General features: G+C 47.7%; 1 protein-coding gene across 8 annotated transcripts in view; it reads right to left on the reverse strand.

Annotated features, from left to right (window-relative positions):
* The window catches only part of CTBP2 (C-terminal binding protein 2), a 165043-nt gene that overhangs the window by 99486 nt on the left and 47213 nt on the right, over positions 1–18344 (reverse strand). For 5 of the 8 annotated variants that reach the window (XM_082407344.1, XM_082407341.1, XM_082407339.1 and 2 more), the window contains exon 2: positions 15506–15609. The exons of the other annotated variants lie outside the window; for them this stretch is intronic. The gene's annotated coding sequence lies outside the window, so the exon portion shown is untranslated. The remainder of the gene's footprint in view (positions 1–15505; positions 15610–18344) is intronic. 8 annotated transcript variants of the gene reach the window in all.

An 18344-nucleotide genomic window follows, 5' to 3' on the forward strand; every position in this document is an offset into this window, starting at 1 on the left:
GATTTCGAAGGAAAAGAAATGCTTAGAAATGGCTGGGGTCGATGGTACACAAGTTAATTTTCCACAATGTGGGACAGAAGAGACATCGCTGATGTGAAGGCGGCTGATGAAAGGGACAAGTGGGGATAAAAGAAGGGAATCAACCAAGTGCATCCAGTGAGCAGAGCAGAGAAGGACAAGTGTGAGCTCCCGGCCACACGAGAAGGAACCAAGGTGCGCGGGGCCGGGTGATGCCGTCCTGAAAAAAGTGCGTTCAAAGGAGAGGATCTGACCCCGTGCCTGACCCACAGCTCAGCGCAGTTGAAGCAGAAGCTGAGAAAGCAAAGGGCTTTGGTGACTGGAGGATGAGAGCAGCCTCCTAGGGCGAGTCTCTCAACACGCTCCAAGTTCACGTTACGTTTCCCAGCCGTGCCACTAACTGCTCCGTGAGCGAAAGTTGGAACACACACCTACAAACAGATCTCAGGAAAAAAGACCAAATCCCCAAATGTTAGAAGGTCCCTAACTGACAAAGGCATAGAGAGGGGTGGAGGGTCTCAGAAAGCCAAGTTCAACAGACAAGAACCTAAAAACCAGCATCCACCAGCCCACTCTCAGGATGTAGCCTCTTCTGGGCCCAGCGGTCTAACTGGGTGGGGGTGGAGTGGGGGGCAGGGGTCCTTGCGTCCCCCCTGGGAGTTAAGTCAGTCTTGCCAGGTCTTCACTTGCTCAGCCCTAAAGGAGTCCTTTCTAGGAAGCCCTTCAAACAGCACATCCAGAGGCAAACTGGAAAAATGGAGAACAGGGCTGGAGTCATCTTTTCCCTCCCTTTTAAATACTCGTGGGTTTTTTGTCCTCATTGTAAAACAAACAAACAGATCAAAAACCGAACCAAACCAAAACAACAACAAAAACCCCATAGAGAAATACGTGTAGGAAATCTGGGAATAAACAAATTTGAATATTCCATAATTACACAGCACCACTACTACTTAACTTTTTGCTATTACAGTTAATATTTCCTGCGCATCTTTTTTCTGAGAGTAGGTTAAAGTGGAAGAGAAGACACTGAACTCAGTTTTGAATCAGCTCTATGGAAAAAAAAAAAGCCCAGCATGATGAAAAGTGAAAAAGAAAACAAAAATGCAAAAGAATATGGTGATGATGAAAAGTTCCTGCATGATTTGGGACAGAAGCCTCAGGAATCTACTACTGATTGATCAAGATTTCTTGTTTTCCAGCTCAAAAACAGGGACAACAGATCTACCCAGCCAAACCCACAGCCAAACAAAAGCAAAGAAAATAAAAGTTATTAGTCACTAGAATACGGATGAAATCTTGCGCTTGGTTACAAATCTCCACGTGGGGGAACCTCTACTGGGTCAAGTTGTGGAGACACAGCTCTGCCCAACAAATCCTCTCATTTAAGACAGTCACGCATACATCATGGCTTAGAGAAAGACAGTAAGCTAACTCAGGTAAGAAATACAAAAGTCTACGTAGCATGAAATATCTCCAGGAGACTTGTTTAGTGAAATTAACTAGTGGTTTAATAGGGGGGAAGCTTGATATACAAGGGTGCCCCAATTTCTTCAGAGAAATTAACATTTCAATCCTGTTTTTATCTAGAAGTCATTAAACTGTGCAACATGAATTACTGGAACTGTAGCAGAGAATTAACTCTATTCATCAACTAAGTCCAAACACTTTCAAGTGCATCTGTAATGAAAAAATAGCTCTACATTTCTATCTCTTCTCATTAAAGTAAACCGGTTTTCCCCCTCTCAGTATATAAAACTGTCTTCTCTTCATATAATTTATATTACCATAAGCTGGCTCACATTCTAAACTATTACATGCCTCCAATTAATTTTTGCGGCTTTTGCCTGAAAATTTAATGAGATAGTAGTGTATGAACCTGCTGGCTCTAGATTACGTGTGCGCCCAATACTAATGCTGGCGTCATAAAATCATCTGATCCATACGTGATGAGAGGCTCCGTCGCCGCAGCGGGAAAGGTGATGTATGTGCCAGGTTCACACGTTTCCCTCTTTTAAATCCAATTATAAAATTTACTGGCCTCAAATTAAACTGCCCTACTTGTCCACCTGGGAAAAACAGAGAAAGTGGCAGCACCGTCTAATTATCCCCCAACTCCATTTCTATAAACATTTCAGCCAACAGTTAAGACGGATGACTGTGTGTCTAAGCCCTCCGCTCTCCACCGTGGGAGCTAAGAGTCTGCACTCATCCGAGCCAGTCCCGAGAGGCAGCCAAGGTGAGGACCCAGGAGGACGGGGTCCGAGAAACCCCTCACCCGGTCCAGACGCAGGCGCCCCCAGGGCACACATGCCACAAGAGGTCCACACCCCGCCCCCACCTCGTGTGCGTATGCAGGAGTGTGTGTGTACACGTGTGTGCGTGTGAGTGTGCACGTGTAGGAGTATGTGCATTTACGTGTGCATGTGTGTAGGAGTGTGTGCATTTGTGTGTACATCTAAGCGCGCCTGAGTGTACAAGTTCAGCCAGAGATGAATAGGTCACGGGTGCTGGTAACTCAGCGACAGACTCAATGACTACCCCTCTGCAGTGATTACCTTTGGCCAAAGTGTCTAGGTTCAAACAAAAGGGAAGAGAGGCCAACAGTAAAAGCAGCACTGGCAACAGTCACTAACCCCCACTCATGAAGGACGTACTATGCACCGTGACTTCTCGGCTGCCAGTCACCAGGCAGGTGTGAAGCGGGATGTGTTCAGCGCAGGGAACAGCCCGTGGGACCCTGGGCAGATCACCTCAGAATGCACAGCCCGTTTCCCGCCTGTGTTTGTAATGATGACACCTACACGCACACCATCACTGGAGGCTGAGAATTAGTGATAACAGGAGGAAACAGCACTGAGCGGTGTCCAGGGCATGGCCGGCCCTTAATACATCACTTGGCTGGAGTCTCTGTGGTCAGCAGCCTGCAGGAAGGCCAGGACCTGGGGGATGAGAGGGCCAGGCTTCCGAGGAGGGGAGGTGAGAAGACCCTGCTGTTCACTCCTCTCCCCTGACCTGCCCAGAGCCCAGCCTCGTCCTCACGGTGCCAGCGAGCCAGCGTGGAGGCTGCTTCTGCTGAACAGAGAGACAAAAACAGGACAGACAGACACTCTGGGGTTTGGGCTCCCCTCCCTGCAGTGGTCCAGCCCAGGGGCTTGGCTACTGCAAAGTCCAAGAGGCTTGTACTGGTCTGGGGCCACCCCCTGCCGGGCCCTAGGGGAATGGAGCTCTGGACCCCACACACAGAACACAACAAGCTCACCTGCCTGGGAGCAGTTGGGTCGGGAAGCCTTCTCTTAGATGTTTGTTTGTAAACAGACTTAGGAGTCTACAGTGAGAGGACAGCCATCAAATCAGCCAGTCAGGTACACTCAACAGCAAGCCACATTTATACCCAACATCCAAACAGTTTTGGGAGATGGGGATGGTGCACAACAGGCTGGGTGTGCAGGTCGAACCCAGACCTGGGTTCAAACCCTACCTCTGCTCCTGCCAGGAGCCCAGAGAAGGCAATTAACCTCCATTATCCATTAAAATAATAAGAATAAATAAAGATTCCCCCCCTCCGACTTTGCAGGACTGGCCACACGTATGGGACCGAATGAGGCTGTGTGCCCAAGAGGGATGGGAAAGCTCAGAGCGCTCGGCTCCCCTGGCTTCCTTTTGAGGGCAAGCGCTGGACCACTGTGGGCTTCTCAACTCTGTGCTCCACGGCCACGGAAGGCCTGTGCGCAAAGCCCCAGCACCCAGGCACCCTGAAGGAACCTCCTCCCTCCCCCAACTCAACCTGGAGCATTTCCCACCAACTGCTGGGGAAACTCTGCTTTGCCAGGAGTCAGCATTTAAAGGGAACCCTCACGCCCAACAGGAAAAGACAGGACACTTCCTGGCTACAGGTTTGCAAGAAAAAAAGCTTTTGAGTTGCCAAAATCACTGCCTAAGGGAAAACACAAAGGTGCCCAGCTACCAGAGAAGGTGGCATCTCCAAGGAAGACAGAAGGGTTCTGAGGACTGCCCGAGTCCAAGGGCACTTGCTCTGAACCCCTCACTCCAGCCAGTCTGGTCTAGGATGGGGTGGGGACGGGGGCACAAGACTACAGCTGGCCATCCTCTACATGGCCTCAGGTCCCAAGGAAAGGACCCCAAATTGCACACGGCCAAGCCCTGGGGAGGACACAGCAGGTCTCAGCAAGGTCACATACAGTGAAAACATTTTCTTATGTTGAAGATTGGAAGCTATTAACTGTGTTACTGGCAAGCACAGATGTTGTCTATATCTAAAAATTCCCAAATAGATCAATTAGCATATTATAAAGAATTTACTTTCATTTTCCCTTGACAGAGCATAAAAGCCAAAACACAACTCTGTTTGAAACTGACAAGTGCATATAGCAGGAGATGCTCTATTAAATGGAGACAACAGCAAAAGAAAATGGTATTTATAATGATTAGCCACCTAATTAATTCTAAGAGTAGAATGTCAAAAGCTATAAATCCATTTCTTTGGTAACTGAAGTTCAACATCAAACAAGTCACTTCTGCGCTCAAAAGGGAAGCCCTAACATCTTCCTGACATTTGTGCCCTGCAATATGGCTGTTCCATTAGTTTTCCAGGTAAGGTACTTGAAATGCATGTGGAAAAGCAATGGAAGGATAGAATTCAGGGGGAATAAATACACATGCACACACACAGAATTAGCAGCAATAAATTCTAAAAGGAAAATAGTTTAACTACCACAAATGTGTATTCTTGGATATGTGTTCATTTCCTGTGAATTAGCTCAATTTAAAGAGAGAAATTCTCTGGACTTCCCTGGCGGTCCAGTGGTTAAGACTCCGTGCTTCCACTGCAGGGGGTGTGGGTTCGATCCCTGGTCGGGGAACTAAGATCCCACATGCCACGAAGCAACTAAGCCCGCGCACCACAACGAAGATCCCACCTGCCACAACTAAGGCCTGACGCAGCTAGCTAGCTAGCTAGCTAGCTAAATAAATACATACGTAACATACGTACTTACATACTGGGGAAAAAAAAGAGAGAGAGAGAGAGAGAAATTCTCAAGCTTCTGCCCTGTGACGAAATCTGGAGCCCTTTGTGTTTCTTCAGCTTGGGGTGGTGGGATGTGTGTGGAGGAAAATTCTAAGACAGACAAGGCTATAACAATGCTATTATCCTCTGAAACGTTATGCATTTTCCTAACCTGTATGTTTAAAGATTACCCTTTGGGGGAGGAGAAGGTGGGGACGAGAAAGACAGGCAGAATAAGAAACCATGAAACCAAAACTGATTTAAAAGATGCAGTTGTCCTTCTTCCTATACTTCTCTTCCTAGATTGCAAATCAAAATCTGCATTTAAATAGAATATTTTTAATGTAAAAAAAAAAACAGGAAGCCCTAGGGTACAGAGGTATTGCGTTCAACATCTATGGGCACAGCATTGCATTTTAAATGAGATGTGGCATCTTGAAATTTACTGGATAGATTACACATTCCAAATTGTCTTGTTATTACTACTATTTTTACTAAATTCTCCTATCCTAATAAGTGTGTTTCTTTTATGGCCAGGCCTGTTAATAAAAGTAATGTGATATTACATCATGCTATCTATCAATTGAATCTTGAGAAAAGATTACACCGATCCAAGGATCTCATAAGCCCCTGGCTCTGATAATTCCAGCCATTATTCAGTGTGAAATTCAAACAGTCTGAATTCATTAACATTGGTTGTTACAAATCTGCATTTTTAGACTTTGCCATAAAATGCAGGAGTCCAAACCCGGTGACCTGAATCTAACAGCCTTTCATGTGAAGTAGCCGTGCTAACTGGCCTCTCCCAGCGCTGCTCTCAGGATAAAGCCCCATGTGCTTGCCCCTCTCCACGGCTGACCCGGTCACCGCTGGGGAGGGTCAGGCCGAGTCGGGCTCAGCCCTGCTGGTCACACTCAACGTTCAGGCAAATTGCAGAGACCTGAGCCATTGACAGGAGAATGGGGACCCTCTCCCAGAGAAGGACACACATCATTAGACAGGTATCCAGGTAGCCAGTCACACCTGGGCACAGTACCCTGCCACCAGCACCTCGGCGCCGCTGTGGCTCAGATCAGCTCACCCTCATGAAATGAAGAGCTCAAACTCAACACGTGCAACATGTGCGAAAGGCCTCAGGGAACCCTAAACTTTCATTCCTTGACAAAGAAACATCATTACCAGGTTGGTGGGAAAGGAGATGGGTTCCACTTCCAACATCCCAGGAGGAAAACATGACAGAACTGCCATGAACAAGGAAGTCTAGAGTTCTAGTCATCTTGCATCTCAATGTTCTTATCAGCCAGACTACAGGTGCCTCCTTGGAGAGATACACTCTGTGGTCCAAGCTCCTCCAGCCGTGGGCAGGTCACCAGGGCTCCCCTCCAAGCTAAGTGAATGAATGACTATCTCATTTACTGATGCTGTTAATAATGATGACGACGATGATGATAATGATGGCGGTCATTCTCTATTAAGCCCTTACAATGTACCAGGAGCTTGCCAAGTCCTCCTCAATGACTGTTTCATTGAACCCCCGCTACTCTGAGATTTAGTACTACTTACTATTCACCCCCCCTTGACAGAGAGGGATTCTGAGGCACTAAGTGCAGAGGGGTTTAGTTTGCCCAAGGTTGACGCCATCAGAGGTGGCCCAGGACGCCCTGCAAGCATTTCCTGGCACTGCCTTCAGGACCTTTCCCTCCACCCATCACCAAGGCCACGGCCAAGTCTTTGCCTTGGCAACTGGAATCTTTACCTTCCCTGTGCAAAAACAAGACTGAGGTGGGCTTCCCTGGTGGTGCAGTGGTTAAGAATCCGCCTGCCGATGCCGGGGACACGGGTTCGAGCCCTGGTCCAGGAAGATCCCACATGCCGCGGAACAACTAAGCCAGTGCGCCACAACTACTGAGCCTGCGCTCTAGAGCCCGCGAGCCACAACTACTGAGCTTGTGTGCTACAACTACTGAAGCCCATGCGCCCAGAGCCCGTGCTCCGCAACAAGAGAAGCCACAGCAATGAGAAGCCCACGCACCGCAACGCAGAGTAGCCCCCGCTCGCTGCAACTAGAGAAAGCCCGTGCGCAGCAACAAAGACCCAACGCAGCCAAAAGTAAATAAATAAATAAAATAAATTTATTTTAAAAAAACAAAAACAAAAAACAAGAAGGCGGTGCCAAAGCCAATGGGGCTCTGGAGGGATGCCTGTTATGATGCAATCCCAGACTAAAGAGCTGGGCCGTTTCCCAGCCAAGTCTAAGGCCGCATCACTCTGCTCTATTTAAACACGCAAGCAGAAGGCTTTCCAGCCTTCAACAGGCCCGTGCAGTGCTGCCACTGAAGCCTGTGGGAGATCAGAGTACAAATCAGCAAGAACCCTCTTTCCTAGAGGAAGCTGCAACCCTATGTCGTGGTTTAGAGGTCATCTTCTGCCGTCATTAGGAAGTGGAAGTGGGTTTGAATTATGAAAGGCCAGGAGTCGTGTACTCTCAAAGTTAGGGTTTTTAACAAACACGGGACTGGGGTCATCAGATACGCATACACAAAATACCAGTTTCCAAATCTCCGAAGGCAGGCAAAGCACGCAGCCACCATGATGGGACCACGAAGGAACTGGATACACACTCCATCTGTCCTTCAGTCCCAAGGGACCTGGGGCTACAGGTCCTCGTAATCCCAGCTCAGATGCAATCAAGGCGGCTGAATCACAACTCCCCCTCACCCAGGAAGCCATCACAAGCACAGCACCCCAGAGGACAGGAGAGTACAGCTGGGTCCCCAAGCCACACAGAATTCAAACTCCCCACCCCACCTGTGTCCCACCTGCAAGCAGGGGAGGCAGGGACATGCTCTCCTGCCGCGGAAAGTTCGGGAACAAGGACATATTATTTCAGAGCACGTACACCTCCTCCAAACAGGTAGCGCACCATGCCGGTTTGCCTTCCGTCAGCAGAAAACACTCCCAGCTGACGCAGAAGCAACCCTTCCTTCCAGACAGATGCTGGGACGCTTCCTGCACAGGTCCAGCCATCCCACTCCTCCCTGGTCCCTCTGCAGCCTGGGATTCATTCATTCAAAAAAGAGTCCTGTGGCGTCTGTAACGTGCGGACCATGTACAGAAAATCAAGGAGACCAGGAGGGCGTCGGACATGACCTCTACCTCACAGAGCTTGTGAAACTCACTCTGGAAGATTCCATGTTAACAGAGTACTACTCCTGAATCCGAGTCCATTTACAAAACCTTTGTCTACTTTCACCTGATACCGTCAGAAGCCTCAGCATCATCAAAGAGTCTGAAGTCCTGGGTTTCTGTGTTATAATGACTGGGCAACCCTCCTGCACCAGCGAACATGAGTGGGGACCCTAATGCGTTAGGGGGGTGATGGGCACCCAGCAAAGACAAGCCCAGTAGGTTATCAATATTGATTAAGAGATGCAGATGAGGCCAAGGGCATCCTGAGTCAGTATCTTGCAGGACTGAGCACCCACCCTCCCACAGTGCTTCTTCCACATTTCCATTCCTGGGTTGTGGACACCTGTCTTCAGTCTGCAGAAGGGGTGGGACGCAGGTGGCCGTGACCGGATGAACCGAGGGGCACCCAGTAAACCTGCATTGCCCCAAAGCTCCTCCTGAGAGGGGGGAAGGCCTGTTTTGAGGCTCCGGGATCCAGAACGAAAGCACCACCCAGCAAACAGCCCCCCCGCCCCCGGGACCTGATGAAATGGATCGCTGCCCTGCGCTGCTTCAGCTGAATTTTTCGAGGAGTTGCAGGTTACACCCTGCCCAGGCCAACAAAGGTTTCCTTTGAGTTAAACAATGTATAGCTGAACCAGAAGAAGGGAGGCGACCACAGACCAGGTGTTGAGTTACAAGACACAGGAACCAGATATCTTTGCCACGAACTCATTTTCTGCAAATCTCCTATATTAAAAGACAGCACAATACAGTCCGATAAATCAAGGCTGCTCTAAGCGGATCCGACTGGAAGCTCACGAGGACATCTGATCCACGAGCCTCGAGAAAAGACGGAATGGGGGGTCCCGGGTGGGAGCCACTGGAGTTGATCAGTAGACACATACGAAGAAATGGAAATTAAACACTGGGCTCAGATGCTCGGAACTGCTACTCATCCGTGGCTTGTGTTTTTCACCCCCGCACATTGGCATTTTTTCCCCAACATTCTATCTTCTTGCCGAATGTAATTAATTTTAACAGCTTCTGTAACTTACCCCACAGGTTGTTGCTGTTTCCTTTAAACAGTATACTGCTGAGAAATTGATTTGTTTGCTCCCTCTGTCTAAAGAAACCACATTATGAAATATGTATAAATGTCACTGTTGGGCTGCTGCTGAAGAGAAGTACAGAAAAAATGTTCCATTTTACCTCCTTGCACAGGGGTCCACTCATGGCAGACATTCTCGTCTGTTACCCATCTGCCTGCACACACACAAACCAATGAACTACGAAGCATTTTCTTTTTAAACCTCCTATTTATCTTTAACTGGTACGAGTCTAAAGGAATTATCTTTTTTTTGTTGTTGTTGTTAAAGGGAATTATCTTAATTGCTACGTAGAAAGAGTGAATTGCAAATGTGTTCAGTTAACCAGGAAGACTTTGTTTTTAACAGCACGGGGCCAGGTGGGAGTTGCCAAGGTTGCCAAAAATAAAGGAATCAATCAATAAAGCAAATGTGTTGAGCTGCGTGTTAGGTGGACGCCAGGGAAGGGGAAAGCCACAGGCAATGGTCCTGGGGACAACCTCCACCAGGGACCACTGAATCCTCAGACATTTCCTAAAGCCTTACTTTGGAAAACGCACCAAATCAGGATCCAGAAATTAAATGATGAAGAACTCTGTAAGTACCCCGGTTCTTTCCGCATCACGTGTGGGCTCTTTCTTGAGCTGTGGGGTATTTCCTTAGCATTTGCAGCTGAGGAATTTGAGGCTAAGCTGAAAGTAATGCCAGATTTACACTCGAACCTGGGGAGATGATGTGTTCCTCCACAAAAATCTAGATGGAATAATCACCAAAATGACCTAAAATTAAGATTATATTTTAAAAAGATGTTATTGGCCCAATGCATTCTAGAAATAGTAGTTACAGCGGCAGTGGTAACATATAAATGCTAAACAAAAATATTTATACAAAGAAATAAGCTCTTCCTCTCCCGCTAATCACACCCAGAATGCTGGATTGAGACCCAAACATTTTTATATGAGAAAGCTCATTTCCCCACCCACTCACACAGTGACATGTACATCCATCCGCAGTCTGAAACGTACAGCAAACATGAAATATCATTTCCTTCAACATGCCTGGCCCCTACCCTGCGCAGGCTCTCACCTCCATCCACTCCTCCCATTCTCCCTCCCTCTCACACATACATGCTCCAAATCCCAGGGAAATGATAAGGAGCAGACCAGTGACAATGGCCTCTAGTTGTCCCATAACCTGGGGCTGCTGTTCCTCTGTCTACTGGGAGGCCAGGGGCAGAAATGCTTCTGTGTGGGGTCTGTTCAGGTTCCCATCGTGGCTGGCCTTAGACGTGCTCTCCCTGCACACAGCCACACCCCTGGGGACAGGCAGCAGCCCACGGTCAGCCCCGCTTCCCATGGACTCCACCATGGACACGAGAACGTGAGCTTCCCAGAAAGCCAAGGACCCCGAAGTCATCACGACAAAGTCATCACTACAGAGGGATCCTGCATACCGGCAAAGCAAGTCACAGGACTGCAGTGTTTCAGCAGGGACCAAGGGAACCCTGAGCCTGGGGTTACACCATCGGTGTCCGAGCCCCAGGTCTACTCATGGGCCCCATGTGCTGGCATATGATCTCAGCATCAAGTTCTTCGCTAATAAAACAGGGATCTTAGCCAAGGTTATAGGATCTTGGGAAGAGAGGGCCACGTACCTAGTCTGTCCGCGCGTAACGCTGTATGGCGTGCTCAGTATTGACCCAACTCCTGCCCCACCAGGAGAGAGGGCCGTGGCTCCGCTGCTCTCCTGTGGCCGCAAGGAGCCATCCCTCCCAGGCAGAGCCCTCCAGCAGGAACACAGCTTGGTAGAGACCCTCCCTGGCCGGGAACCCCAGGAAGTACAGGCAGGCTGGCTTATTCCGGACACATGGATGACAGAGTTCCGGGCCTCCCTGGCCTCGCTGGTTGATTAGAACCAGTCCTGAGGGCTGGGAGGTGGGGACAGCACCAGCAGAGCAGAAAATGACCCACCAGAATGGAGGGGCTAGGGGCCTGACCCCCATGTGACCGGGACAAGGACAGACTTTGAAAACAGAACAAAGGGACTAGGTGGGTGATCTCTCTGGTCCAGGAGCCTTGCTGGGACCTGGAAATTCCCTGGAGGAAAGGACAAGGGCTGAATCAACACCTCCCAGAGAACGGCTCCTACAGGAACTTGGATCTGCGGCTCATGAATAAAACACAAGCAAGAACCAAGAACCCAGAGCTCCAGCTGGGACCCCTCCTCCCCTCTCCGCAGAGAGCAGGGGCTGAAGCTCCACCAACATCTTCCCTGCCGCCCCCATCTCGGCCTCCTGGCTGTTTCTCATCTAGCGAGTCCCCTGGAGATGAAAGGCCCGGCGTATGTTGCTCTGGTTTGTGTTTTCCGATGTTGGCAGTTGTGCCTCTAGTCTAAAAACTGGAGCAGGATCACACGTCCCTAGTGCAGGCTGGATGGAAACAGTGGACGGGTGATGACCAGGGCAGGCCAAGAACTCAAGGGGACCCTGGAGGCCACAACGCGAGGGCCAGCATGACCACAGCCAGCTCCCTCCAATGCTCAAGCATCAAAAGTCAGACTCGCTGCAAGGTGTAGGCATTTATTTCTGGAGTAAAGCAATACTTTCCCTTCTGTTTTGGCGGGAAGAAAGCTGTGTTGGCAGAAACAGGGCAGAGGCCCTAATGACCAGAGAGATGACTTCACCCAACCCCGCTGGCCCACTAAAGCCACACTCAGATCGGAGCAGCCTGGACCCTACAACAGACCTTGCAAGGCCCTCCCCTCTGAGTCACCAGCACCAGGGGAACCTCAGATCACCTTTCCCTGGGGCTTTGTGGGGCAGGTCAAGCTTCCACATCATTATCGCAATCTGTCAAAATAAAGCAGTGCACAAGCCTCTCTGGGTGCAGGCAGCCGGATACGCTGTCACGTCTTTGACAAACCGCAGCCACCGCTACGCCACCATCATTTTATAGAATAAAAGCTAAGGGCTGTGATTTGTATTTCCACTTAGCTATAGACATTTGACAAAAAGCACTTATTTTTCCCTGCCGCTTTTGTTAAAATTACAAGGTAACTTGGTACCGCTACAAATATTAATGCTTAGTAACAAAATGGCACAAGAAAAAACAATGACCCATCTGAACCACTGGAGAACTAAGTCTGGTTCCAGAAGTCAGCAAACCACGGAGCATGTTGGGTTTTCACTGTAACAAGCGATGACGTACAGAATGGATAGTAAAAGCAGAACAAAATGCAACAGATCTAAATGTAGCATGTAGTCATTCATTAGTGATGACCAAATGAGCCTCTTTGCACGGGGGGGAGAAAGCTGACATGTCTGATTTGAAGTTATGAAAAGAAAAAAACCACACACCAGACTATCAGGTCTAGAATAACAGAAATATAATGCTTTTAAATGAGGGCACGCACAAATATACTAAGAGGACAAAAATGACGTATAAATGGTTCTAGCACCACACAGGTTTGCCGTTCCAAGACTGTGACTTTTTATGAATTTTGTGTTTTTTGTCTTATTTCCTTCTCTTCTGCCTACATTAAAAAGGATTTGTCTAGGAGATCTCAACAGGTAAGCTACCAGGTTGAAATCAACATGTGGTCCCTTGCTCTGGCTGCAATTCAAGATACCCCTCTTGTGTTGCTGGGCATTGACTGCAGTTGGGGCTGAGCGAGGAGCCACCCAGCGGGTGGGGTACAATGTACTGGGCACGGTGACAAGCCAGAGAAAAGAGCCAAGAACTAACACATGCTTCTCGAACACGCGAGAACCACACCCTGTGAGTGTACACGGGGGTGGTCAGGGGCGAAGGTTAACCCACTGGCAGGGTGCCCAGTGCTGGGGAGCAGCCAGGATGTCGGGGTCACAGTCTATCTGGGTGAGGTCACAGACACCACGAGGCATCCTGCAGGCATGGCGGCCATGCTCTAAGGAGGGCCAACGCCAACGTTACACCGAGCTTCTCAAGCTCTTCCAGAGTGCTATCAAAAACTGTTACCCCAAATTATACCCAAAACACATAAGTGCTGGGAACCATTGTACAAGGCCAATTGTGTGAGCGTGCTAGGTGCTAGGGAAAAATTTGCTATCAGGAATTGTGTTGCAATTTCATTCTGGTATTGGATGCATTTATGCAATGTTAATGTTCCTCTCTCTGAGATAGAGATCATTGACAAACAGGATCCCGCAGTGGTTCAATTATTAGGTTGAGTCAAATGAAAATGCTGTTATGTAACCATTTCTTGATATTTAAAAAGTCCATTTCATCCTTATACTGTGCATTTCCACATTCTAATCTTTAGAGAGATAGTTTTCCAACCCCGTGGTGCCTGCAAAACGTACCAAGCATCACTCTCAAGTTTTGGCTACCCAGCCAAGATGCTCCCTCAGGTGAACCTCGGGTGACTTTCCGTGAAGGACTCGAGGATGGGGCACTGCAGTGCTTGGACGTGGAGCTGGACACCCGCGGGGCGCTGACAGATTTCCATCACTGTGACCCACTGAAAACATCTTCAGTGCCGTTACCCAATCCTGGAATTAACACCCCACCAACCCCAGGTCCACAAAGAATGTGTACAACAACATCCCTGCCTGAGAACCCCGGGCAGATCCCAGCACACAGGGTCTTTTAAAAAAAAGGTTTCTTTTAGAAAAATGAGTGAGAGCCAGAAAAGAAAGAAATGTTGGCCTTAAAAGGCAAAGTTGAGTGTATACGGTTGAGAGTGGCCATCATGACTAATAGATATACCCATGTCCCACCCCCAAAAGAAGGTTTACTGATATTTCTAGTTTCTCATCTCCCCAGTACAAAGATTCTTAGAATTGTTCAAAGATTACGGAGTCGTCTCTGATAAGTAACCCTCTGTGAACTTCATGCTCTACTGTGGCCTTTGGCCGGACAGCCTTCTCAGATCACTCTTGGGAAAGGTTTCCGGGTTTCTACAAGGCGGGGGCTCATGGGGACCACCCCAGTACAACTACTCACGTCACAAATAAAGCCTCCCAGAGGGACCTGCTGGGGAGTGGGCTCCGTGAGCCCAGGTCCGGAGCAGCAGCCCCGGTGTCGGCAACTGACCCTCCTCCATGGGAAAAGGCAGTGAGACCCTTCCCCGGGCCACACCCACTGGCTGGGTTGAGACTGAGGGTCAGTTCGGCCTCCCTGGCGGCCACCGGCTAAAGCCGTGCCTAAGGCTGCATTTTAAGGCCAACAGTTCTTTCTGTGTTATTATTTATTCCAGACCCTGTGTGCTGGAATCTGCCCAGGAGTCTCAGGCAACGAATCCTGTTGTACAAATTCCTTGTGGGCCTTTGACCTTTCTCCAAACCTGAGGGTCTGTCCTACTCAGTACTGCAGGGAACGAGCCTGGGGGTCGACGGAAAGAACACTGAGAAACTTGGCTCACACTCTTTTTTTCTGGCTTTAAGATGACACTGTCAGCTCAAGGAGAAAACCTTTTTTTCAACAGGATAAAAATCAATCATTTCTGAGAAGTTGCCACTTTGAGAGTCTAAGATCTAGGTTTTGTGGAAAATGGCTAAAGGCATGTTGAAATGAACTCAGGACCCCCAAAAGTCCTTGCTATGGAGGGAAGACTGAACTCTATTCATTGGTATTTTCTCATCCATACTCCAAATAAGCAGACAATTGAAGGCTCTCCTCAGCACACACCCCACATCCCTAAATCCATTCCACCAGAAAAAAAACCATTCTATGTTCAAGACATCCTAGAGGTTGGTAAGTCTAAAAATCTTAGCTCATTAAAGATGTGCCATCATCAGCAAGCTGCTGTCTCCCTAAAGACGTCCATCTACCATTTTGCCCAAGCCACTCGGGGTGGCGTGGACTATTTCCCTAATTCATTTTTATTCTTTGTAATTAATATGTCGAGAAGTCCTAACACGGCTCCATCCTGACTCGAGTTTCCTGGTGTAATTTCCATTGACTTATCTCTATAGCAGCAGTGACAATCACTTTACACTGAACTATATTGCTTCAGAGTTAATTACATGTGTTTTGCTTTTGATAAATGAAAATACCAGATGCAATTAATTGAAAGACAATCAATATGATCCCGCTATTAGACGTCCCGATGAAACATCCAGAGGCTGCCAGCGAGCCACAGTCATCAACAAATTGAAAACACATTCCAAAGGGGATTTTGAAAACCCTGAGCTTTTACCTGGAGATATTTTACAATAACTCACCAATATAAATTTGTCCACAAACTCTATAGTTCACACGATGGGCTGTCCGTCTTTTTAAGAGAATCCAGCTTCATTGGTTCAAAACCATTTAAGGCGATGAAACCCTGAAAGCAAAATGAATTGGATCAGTGAAGCTGAAGCAGTGATTTTTTCCTTGTTGTTTACATCTAGCCATCCTTTAATTGCGTTTTTCCAATGCCTTCGATTCTAAGCTACCAGAGGTTATTAAATGGTTTCATTAAAAATACTATTTGTCTTGCTTTAGTCACACACCAGATCAAATTAAACAGTAGAGAACCAGAACAAATGAACTCTTTCCATCTATTTTGACACGAAGCCAAGTGTGCAAAACCAGAAGGTGATACTGTGTCATTGCCGTGAAAATGTCATTTAACTTCTTTGCATCTCCAAGTAGCAAGCAAAGGGACAAAACAATCAATATCTTCAAGCAAAAAGTCTTACCAACTGTTTGAGAAATATGGAATTCAGAAGCCCACGGTTTATAAGTGCTATTAGCATAAATGCTGACAACTGTTAATCCACTGTAACTGATTAACGGTTGCAGTTGTCATTAAGAGAAGGCACTTTAACTTACTACTGAAATTGATTACTCAGTTAAGAATTCAATCCTAATGTTCGATAAAATTGCACTTTCTTGGCAAAGGCAATATGAAATGAGGTGATACGTTAAACAGCACTCACATTTATTTTACTACACATGGAACGAAGAGGAAATACATGGGACCATCCACATTATCTGAACCACTTCCTGTGCACCCAGAGCAGTAAGAGGGGGCGGACGAGGAAGTTACTCCTCCCCGGGGCTGACAGAAAAGGCAAACATCTGGGCGGCAGGCGTGTCCAGGTATCCTTTCTGTGCCTTTCCCATGAAGGACAGACGCAATTTCAATATTGGAGCTGCTATGCACCAAGGGTGTCTGTGTTTTAAGGTAGTCCTTTCTCAAGTCCCGTGAGAATGAACTGTTGCAGCCAACCCTGACCATTTCCAAGCTCACCTTACAATGAGTCAGGATACAAATAGTTGATTAATATTTTTTTTAAATGTATGAAGTTACTGTAACCAGTTTCCCAGCTGCACTCTACTTCTCAAACCATTCAAAAGAAAACCTGTGCTCTCTCTAATGTAAGGAAGTGTCCAAGTCCTGACGCCAGCCAGCTCCTACTTCACAATTACGCGAGTTCACAGCAGGAACAGGGTGGTCTCCATGCGCAGGGCTACCATGATAACCAAGGTCAAGAAGTAATTCACTCCCACTGTGCCTCCACACCACCTTACACCCCAAACTTTCCAATTCAAGGGAGGAGGGTGCAGAGAAGAGAGACATCCCAGCCTCTGAAATGCTAGGAAGGAGGGACAGGCACGGGCTCTCAGTAGTTCCAAGCCTCTAATGACACAGTAGTTTCATGTTGACTAAGCATCTATTATTGCCAAGGAACCAGCCTTTGGAGGCAGCAAGAGCTTGCCTAGCAAACTCTCATTCACCCTTCAAAACCCGTACCCTAGACGTCTGTGACACCTTCACTCCTGACTGCCAGGCTGTGACATACTCTACCTATCACCAAGTCTCTAAATGTTTAAATGCCTTGATCATGCGTTATTCATCTCCAAAGTCTTCCACGTCTGGAATACAGTAGGAAATCAAACATTTAACTAACTGCGTATATATATATATATATATATATATATATACACACACACACACACACACATATGCCTGTCTGTAACATTCTTTTCAACTAAGGTCTGAAGACAAAGGCAACATGTTAACACCTACCTAATCTTACTGGTGGGTGCAGGTTCTTTCCTTGAGATACTTCATAGTCAAAGTAATTAAACAAGGAACAGACAACTTGGCCGGTGACATTTCACAGAATTTTAAGCCAAGATTTCAGAAGAGCCTGCAGACTGCCCGAGCGAACGGTGACAGCTTATTATTTAGTGGATTAAGAACATTAAAAAGCTTGGAAGACTGTCAGAATCTTTAAAGCAAGTGCCCATTGTTACGTGAAGGTGGATATAAGTACTTAAAAAGAATGCAGCTACAGAAAGGCTAAAAAGGCTAAAAATTCAAAAACACTTGTTTCCGTAGATACTTGATGACAGTGCAACAGGGAGTAGTGCCCCGCAGATTTGCCAGGGGAAATGTTCTTGGCAGGATTCCTCCAAGAACTTCTAGGAGTATACAACAAGACACAGAAATGACTTAGCTAATTAAAATCACCACTGCTCCTACACGAGCAACCCCAGCAAGCTAAGCGGGCTGTTCCACCAAGTAACTCGGCCTCGGCCAGTAAATGCCAGGCAGCTCCAAGTTCACTCCGCTGCTTCTGGCCAAGGAAAAGGGCATCTATTTTTGGCCCATATGATCAACCTCGGTGAATCTATTAAACATCACTTGGCAAATGTGTTCCACCCATAGTTGATGACGATGAGGGGGTGTGGGTGTGTGCGCGAGTGCGTGCACACACACACACACACACACACACACACACACACACACACACACACACACAGAGGGAGGGAAGAGCAGTACCCAGAGCCTGGTGGAGTCCAAGCCAGGGCTGGGGCTTTCATATAGGAAACTTATAAATTCAGGACACATCGCCTAGAAGGGTTCCTACCACCTGGATTTTTAGTTTCTTCTTACACCGAGTCGGGCATATGAAAATTACCTTCTAGGTCTATAGTTAATAAGTCTACTTTTCAGAAACGGAATGAGATGAGCTCTAAAAAGGTCTGGAAGGGGGGGTCCTAAGAGACTCTGCCCCGCCTCATTCCAGGAGGACCAGTCTGGCCCCCACTTGAACTTCGCCCTCT

Source organism: Balaenoptera borealis (assembly GCF_965194805.1).
Source record: "Balaenoptera borealis genome assembly, chromosome: 10".
NCBI classification, from domain to species: domain Eukaryota; kingdom Metazoa; phylum Chordata; class Mammalia; order Artiodactyla; family Balaenopteridae; genus Balaenoptera; species Balaenoptera borealis.